The 8203-nt window shown below is 44.6% G+C and overlaps 2 protein-coding genes across 35 annotated transcripts in view; one reads left to right on the forward strand and one right to left on the reverse strand.

Moving 5' to 3' along the window:
* Positions 1-8203, reverse strand: part of SOD1 (superoxide dismutase 1) — a 1049346-nt gene that overhangs the window by 172668 nt on the left and 868475 nt on the right. Inside the window, exon 1 of one of the 30 annotated variants that reach the window (XM_050786097.1) lies at positions 3320-3329. The exons of the other annotated variants lie outside the window; for them this stretch is intronic. The gene's annotated coding sequence lies outside the window, so the exon portion shown is untranslated. Of the gene's footprint in view, positions 1-3319; positions 3330-8203 lie in introns of those variants that run through there. 30 annotated transcript variants of the gene reach the window in all.
* The window catches only part of TIAM1 (TIAM Rac1 associated GEF 1), a 1375699-nt gene that overhangs the window by 61410 nt on the left and 1306086 nt on the right, over positions 1-8203 (forward strand). The gene's annotated exons all lie outside the window — the stretch shown is intronic.

An 8203-nucleotide genomic window follows, 5' to 3' on the forward strand; every position in this document is an offset into this window, starting at 1 on the left:
AGTCTAGGCTGGTGAAAAGGTTCATTTCTTCGTTCAGAATTGCTCGCTGCTGGAATCATCTGTGATCATCTCGGAAAGCTCTTCCATAGATCCAAGAATCTCTTTCCTTCAGTGACACACCACTAAATGGCTTGTTGGCTGTTAAATCCAAGGGAGGGAGGCTGCCACTGAAGAGGGTTGGATGCTGTTTATGTTAGGGTTTGTCCTTCCGAGGAATGGGATATCCTCCTGAGGGCTTAGCAGGTTGTGACAGTCAGATGGAGGACAGGCGTGCCAGTGTGTCACGTGATTCAGTCGTAGAACCAGCAGTATCAGCTTGGGGGAACAGGGTGATGGGGAATTGTGGCTTGTAAATCAATCACATAATTTATTTTATGTGAAAGTTCTGTCCAATTTAGGCTGAAACTTGATAGAACATGTTTTTCCAAGCCCCCAGCTTTACTTGTCTGGAACAAGCCCTTTCTAAACAGGCAGCTCTCCAAGCACCGTGGCTCATGGGGTCACATCTGGGCAGCAGCCTGCCAGGTGGCTTTTAGCTGATTTCTTATGTGTCTCTGGCTTAAGCCACTCCAAACTGTCTGCTCGCAGTATTATTTTATTATTTTCCTTGAGCATATTTTCAAAGTAATTGTATTTCCTTTATTTATATTTTAAATACACAATATGTTCACATGGTTCAAAATTCAAAATATATAAAAGTAAATCGTGAAAAGTCTCCATTCCAAAGAGGTAACTAATGGTACCAGTTTCTTATCTGCCATTACGGATATAATATCCAAATCAATATATATCAGTACATTTTCCTCTCCACTTCTGAAATGAGTGATAATATTCCATACGTCTCATTTTGCATTTTTTATTTTGCATATTTTAAAGATCTTATCAGTATAAAGCTTCCTTACTCTTGTAACTATTTGTTTTGATAATTATTTCAGTTTCAGACTTACAGAAAAGTCGCAAGAATAATACAAAAAACTTCCATACACAGTTATGCGTTGCTTAACGAGTGGGATATGTTCTGAGAAGTGTGTCGTTAGGCAATTTCATCCCTGTACAAACAACATAGGGTGTACTTTCCCAAACCTAGATGGTATAGCCTACAACACACCTACGCTGCATGATAGCCTAGGGGATCCCAATCCCTGGGTGTTGACCGGTATCGGTCAGTGGCCTATTAGGAACAGGGCCGCACAGCCGGAGGTGAGCGGCGGGTGGGTGAGCATTACCGCCTGAACTCTGCCTCCTGTCAGATCAGTGGCGGGATTAGATTCTCATAGGAGTGTGAACCCTATTGTGAACTGCTCATGCGAGGGATGTAGGTTGCGCGCTCCTTATGAGAATTTAACCAATGCCCGATGATCTGAGGTGGAGCAGCTTCATCCTGAAACCATCCTCCCCAACCCCCCACCCCAGTCCATGGAAAAATTGTCTTCCATGAAACCAGTCCCTGGTGCCAAAAGGTTGGGGACTGCTGGTATTGTTCCTGGGCTACACACTTGTACAGCGTAGTACTGTACTGAATACTGTAGGCAGCTGTAACACACGGGACATAGCTGTGCATCTAAACATAGGAAAGTTACTGCAAAAATACAGAATAAAAGATAAAAATTGCTATGCCTGGCCGGGCGTGGTGGCTCACGCCCGTAATCCCAGTCCTTTTGGAGGCCGAGGCGGGCGGATCACAAGGTCAGGAGATTGACACCATCCTGGCTAACATGGTGAAACCCCATCTCTACTAAAAAATACAAAAAATTAGCCGGGCGTGGTGGTGGGCACCTGTAGTCCTAGCTGCTCAGGAGGCTGAGGCAGGAGAATGGCGTGAACCTGGGAGGTGGAGCTTGTAGTGAGCGGAGACCGCGCCACTGCACTCTAGCCTGGGGGACAGAGCGAGACTCTGTCTCAAAAAAAAAAAAAAAAAATTGCTACGCCTGTTGAGGGTACTTGTCACGAGTGGAGCTTGCAGGACTGGAAGTTGTGGTGAGTGAATCAGTGAGTGAGTAGTGAGTGAATCTGAAGGCCTAGGACATTCTGGGCACTAACATAGACTTTATAAACATTGGAATTTAGGCTACACTAAAGGTATAAAATTTTTTTTCTTTTCTTTTTTTTTTTTTTTTTTGAGAGGGAGTCTGGCTCTGTCGCCCAGGCTGGAGTGCAGTGGCCGGATCTCAGCTCACTGCAAGCTCTGCCTCCCGGGTTTACGCCATTCTCCTGCCTCAGCCTCCCGAGTAGCTGGGACTACAGGCGCCCGCCACCTCGCCCGGCTAGTTTTTTTTTTGTATTTTTTAGTAGAGATGGGGTTTCACCGTGTTAGCCAGGATGGTCTTGATCTCCTGACCTCGTGATCCGCCCGTCTTGGCCTCCCAAAGTGCTGGGATTACAGGCTTGAGCCACCGCGCCCGGCCTAAAATTTTTTTTCTTTAATAATAAAGTAACAATAGCTTACTGTAGCCTTTTAACTCATAGACTTTGATTTTTTAAACACTTGACTCTCTTGTAACCCTGTTTAAAACATAAGCACAATATACAGCTGTACAAAAGATACTCTTTTGTTTTTTTTTTGTTTTTTGAGATGGAGTCGCCCGGGCTGGAGTGCAGTGGTGCAATCTTGGCTCACTGCAACCTTCGTCTCCTGGATTCTGGCAGTTCTCCCACGTCAGCCTCCCAAGTAGCTGGGACTACAGGTGCACGCCATCACACTCAGCTGATTTTTGTATTTTTAGTAGAGATGGGGTTTCACCATGTTGGTCAGGTTGGTCTCGACCTCCTGACCTCAAGTGATCCGCCTGCCTCGGCCTTCCAATGTGTTGGGATTACAGGCGTGAGCCACCGCCCCTGGCCAGTATTCTCCTTCTTTACATCCTTTTTCTGTACACTATTTTCTATTTTTAAACATTTCATTTTTTTTTTTAACTTTTTAAACTTTTAGTTAAAAACCAAGATACGGACACACTCATTGGCCTAGGCCTACACAGGGGCAGGGTCAGCAACTATCACTGTTGTCCACTTCCACGTCTTGTCCTCGTCCTTTGGGAAAGTCTTCAGGGGCGGTGAGAGCTCCATTGTAATTTTTTTTTTTGAGACAGACCCTCACTCTGTTGTTTGGACTGGAGTACAGTGGAGCAATCTCCACCCACTGCAACCTCCGCCCCCAGGTTCAAGTGATTCTCCTGCCTCAGCCTTCTGAGTAGCTGGGATTATAGGTGCCTGCCTCTGCGCCCGGCTAACTTTTGTATTTTTAGTAGAGATGGGGTTTCACCATGTTGGCCAGGCTGGTCTTGAACTCCTGACCTCAGGTGATCTCTCCCCGCCCCCTCAACCCCACCGCCGGCCTCAGCCTCTCAAGGTGCTGGGATTACAGGCATGAGCCACCGCACCCAGACTCCATTGTAATCTGTAAGACCACTGTCGTATGTGGTTCAGACCACTGTCACTGACTGAAATGTCAATGTGCAATGCATGAATGTATTGCTGTGGTTTGAATGTGGCCCCTCCAAAATTCAGGTGTTTCCAGTATGATGATATTGGGAGGTGGAGCCTTTAAGAGGCAGTTAGGCCGTGAAGGCTTCTCCTTGTGAATGGCATTAGGCCCTTATAAAGGAGACTTTGTGCAGCATTTGGCTCTCTTGCCCTTCCACCTTCTGCCAGGTGAGAGCACAGCGCTGCTCCTCTCTGGAGGATGCCACATCAAAAGGTGCCATCTTGAAGGCAGAGAGCAGTCCTCCCCAGACAGCTGAACCTGCCACTGCCTTGATCTTGGACTTCCCAGCCTCCTGAACTGTGAGAAAATAAATTTCTCTTCTTTATAAATTACCTCGTCTCAGGTATTTTGTTGTAGCTGCACAAGCAGATTAAGACATGTAGATGTTACCGAATTTCACCAGTTGTTTACATTTCATCCCATTTGCTTTATAATTCTCTCTCTGTGTATATAAATATATGCCCACACACTTTTACGCCTGACACATTTATCCTCATACACATTTATATATGCACACTTATACACACACTGTTTTTTCCCTGACCTATTTTAGAGTACTTTGGTAACATCATGTCCCTTTGCTGCCTAAGTACTTCAGTGTGGTGGACTGAAGAATGAGGACATCCTTGCACGTTCTCAGAGAACCTTTAATTGTATTGCACTTTTCTGCAGGTGTTGCTTTGTGCTGGTTATGTGGGTATACATTTTTGTTAATTTTTAGGACTCTTTTTTTTGAGACAGAGTCTCGCTCTGTCGCCAGGCTGGAGGTCAGTGGAGCGATCTCAGCTCACTGCAACCTCTGCCTCCTGGGTTCAAGTGATTCTCCTGCCTCAGCCTCTCGAGTAGCTGGGACTACAGGCATGTGCCACCATGCCCGGCTAATTCTTGTATTTTTAGTAGACACAGGATTTCACCATGTTGGCCAGGATGGTCTCGATCTCTTGACCTCATGATCCACCTGCCTCGGCCTCCCAAAGTGCTGGTATTACAGGCCTGAGCCTCTGTGCCTGGCTGAGTTTTAGGACTCATCTACACTGACTTTTCCCCTGGAGGAGCAGAGAGGTGGAAAGCATCTTACTTTTTCATATCAAGCTGGTAAGGTATTCTTTCTTGGACCCATAGCCCTTTCGTGAAGTGTTTGTTAAGCTTCTGTGCTTTCCTCAACTTTGCTTTGGGAGAAAGAGGATTCTTCATCGGAAATAGGAAAAGGGAGGGTTTGTTTTGATCCTTGGTGTTTCATCTCTGTGCTTTTTAGATTGGATCACTGGTAGAGGAAGAAGGGGCAAGAGGAGCTGTCGTCATTAGTTAGTACCTTATGTGTGTTCAGAGCCTGTAGAGGGTAGAGAAATAAATTATTAGATGGGCCAGGTGCGGTGGCTCACACCTGTAATCCCAGCACTTTGGGAGGCCAAGGTGGGCAGATCACTTGAGGTCAGGAGTTCGAGACCAGCCTGGCCAACATGGCAAAACGCCGTCTTTATAAAAATACAAAAATTAGCTGGGCGTAGTGGCTCATGCCTGTAATCCCAGCTACTGGGGAGGCTGAGGCATGAGAATCGCTTGAACCTGGGAGGTGGAGGTTGCAGTGAGCTGAGATCACGCCACTATATTCCAACCTGGGCGACAGAGTGAGACGCTGTCTTTTTTTTTTGAAAAAAGAAATAGATCGAATTCCTGCCCACAAGAAACCCAGTTCACTTTAGCTAATGTCTGTGGAGCTGTCTATGCTCTACCCACTGTGCTGCCGCCAGCCATGGTTATACACTCTCTGCTTCTGCCCTGAGCGAGTGCAGACGCTGCTGGCTGGTGCCTTCTCCAGCTCCAGACCAGTTTACCTGCTGCTGCAGGATCCCTTTATTTCTAAAGCACAGCTCCGATGTGTCACTGCCAAGCCAGCCTGTTGGTCCTAACCCTTCACTGCCTCTCAAACCAAGGCAGCCTGGCATCTGGTACTGCAGGTCTTGCCATCTGCTTTTTTTCTAAACCCATGACTTGCCTATACATAAACTTGCACTCCAGCTTATCTTGATACTCTACATTGTTCCCAAAATTCTTCAAGTTTTCCATTCTTTGTCGTTGCTTAAGCTGTTGGTAGCCTCTGAAAACGCCAGTCTACCTATTTTCCATCCTTTGGTTTTCATTGCCGATGCCGCCTCTCTCATGATACCTTTCCTGAAATTCTCCATGCGATCTCTTCCTCATTTAAAGCTGTCATTTTCATATCTCTTTTTATCATTGATTGATTGTGCGCCTTACGTTATATGTGTCTGTATTTACCCTTCACATACTCCTCCCTGCTCCTAATTAGATTATGCATTCTTAGAAGGTAAAATTCATCTTCCTTCATGCTTTCCCTCATTTCTCATGTTCTAGAAAGAGTTCAAGGCCACTAGGGCTGTATCTGAAATATAACTGAATTCTTTGCAGAACCTCATGGTACCTGGAATGTAGCTGGCGCTCAGATTACGCAGGATTGAGCTTAATAAAGGTAAGAAGTTCAGTGAGTGGTTTTGATGAATGTACAGTTCCAAGCACTGGAGATGTCTGAGAACGCACAGATACTCATCATCAACGTAAATGACTTCATTAAAAAAAAATACATATTTTGGCTGGGCGCGGTGGCTCATGCCTGTAATCCCAGCACTTTGGGAGGCTGAGGCAGGCGGATCATGGCCGAGGCGGCCAAGGTCAGGAGATCAAGACCATCCCGGCTAACACGGTGAAACCCCGTCTCTACTAAAAAAATACAAAAAATTAGCCAGGCGTGGTGGCGGGCACCTGTAGTCCCAGCTACTCGGAAGGCTGAGGCAAGAGAATGGCGTGAACCTGGGAGGCGGAGCTTGCAGTGAGCGGAGATCAAGCTACTACACGCCAGCCTGGGCAACAGAGCGAGACTTCGTCTCAAAAAAAAAAAAAAAAAAAAAGTACATATTTTAACTATTAACTTACTTCATTAAAAAGGCAAATTAACACCTTAAAAAAAACTTTATTCCTCCTTTATTCCTTCAGATTCTTTCTGGTCTTTTCACTGAGCAAATATGTGCTTTCTTTTGGAACCAGTATATATTTAATGTGATAGATGGATTTTTTTTCACTTAACATTTTTACGTGTATACATACGTTTGTCTGTCTGTGTGTGTCTGTGCGTAGAACCGAAAATATCTCCAGTCTCAATTAATTTAGAAAGTTTTTTTTGCCAAGGTTAAGGATGTGCCCATGACACAGCCTCAGGAGGTCCTGACGACATGGGTCCAAGGTGGTCAGGGCACAAGTTGCTTTTATACATTTTAGGGAGAAATGAGGCAGCAATCAATATGTGTAAGATGTACATTGGTTTGGTCTGGTAAGGCGGGAGAACTCTTAAGCGAGGGGCTTCCAGGTCATAGGTAGTAAGAGACAAAAGGTTGCATTCTTTTGAGTCCTTGATGAGTCTTTAAAGTTTTCTGTTCTTTGTGTATTTACGCAATTTAGTCTGGCTCAGTGAATCTGCATTCTTACATAAACAGGGTGGTGCAGGAAGCAATCAGATATGCCGTTGTCTCAGGTGAGCAGAGGGATGACTTTCCTTCCCACACCTGTGAAGATCAACTTTCAGTTCCGAACTGTTTTAGGGTAAAGATCTTGAAATTCCAAATTGTGAGGGAGGTATGTAGCTTTTTTATCTTTTTAACTATCATATTTAGGAATAAAATGGGAGGCAGGTTTATCTGATGTAGTTCCCAGCTTGACCTTTCCCTTGGCTTAATAATTTTGGGGACTTGAGATTTATTTTCCTCTCTTTCTTTCTCTCTCTCTGTGTTTATATACATATTCATATGCATATACATACATACATATACACACATATCACACATATATATACACACATATATAAGTAATTATTTTTAATGCTTATGTAGTCTCAGGAAGTTAGTTCTTGAAGAATAACCTTGCAGGCACATAGTAGAGAAATTTTCTATCCAGCCAGATGTGTTATCTTTTGTTTACGTCTGTTTCCTGAGCATGGAGAATCCTACATTAAATTCTTATCTTTAACAAGATGATTTATGTACTGATTTATCTAGCACTGTCTCCCCTACCAACCTCCATCCTTGAAAAAATTGCTTTGGAAGATTTTCTTCTCCAAAGTCTCATAGATTCATCAATCAGTTTTATTTAATGTCTAAACTTAGGGATGACATTTAGCAGTGGGTAGTCTATAAATTGTGAAAGAAAAGAGAGCTTTTGAATCCTGGCTTTCACTGCTCCTTCTCAGATGGCCACAAAGCATCAATTTTCTACCTCTTGAATATGTCATAAAAGATATCAGTTGGTCAGCCTTCTGTTAGGATGAGTTACAGTCAGAGTGTGGAGAAAGGAGGGTTGGAAAACAGGTTGGTGACTGACAGGAAGTCATCATGAAGGTTCTGGTCACCTCTTCTCTCTGTTCTTCTCTGTGCCTTGCTGGGGATCTGGTCCAGACAATCTGACACATTGTCTTTTGGCTTTAATATGTTTGTAAGATTCCAGACTCTTAGTAATGAGCCTTGGTATGGTGTTGTATCAGGATTAATTCATTAATGCAGCAATGGCATCAGAATCATGAGTTCTTCCCACTTTTCTACTCCACTGTCCTCAGGTTCTTTGCTTGATCCTTGTCTTTCCCTCCCTCCCTCCCTCCTTCCTTCCTTCCTTGTCTCTGTCGCCAGGCTGGAGTGCAGTGGCGCGATCCCGGCTCACCTC

The sequence above is a fragment of the Macaca thibetana genome, chromosome 3, assembly GCF_024542745.1.
Source record: "Macaca thibetana thibetana isolate TM-01 chromosome 3, ASM2454274v1, whole genome shotgun sequence".
NCBI lineage: Eukaryota > Metazoa > Chordata > Mammalia > Primates > Cercopithecidae > Macaca > Macaca thibetana.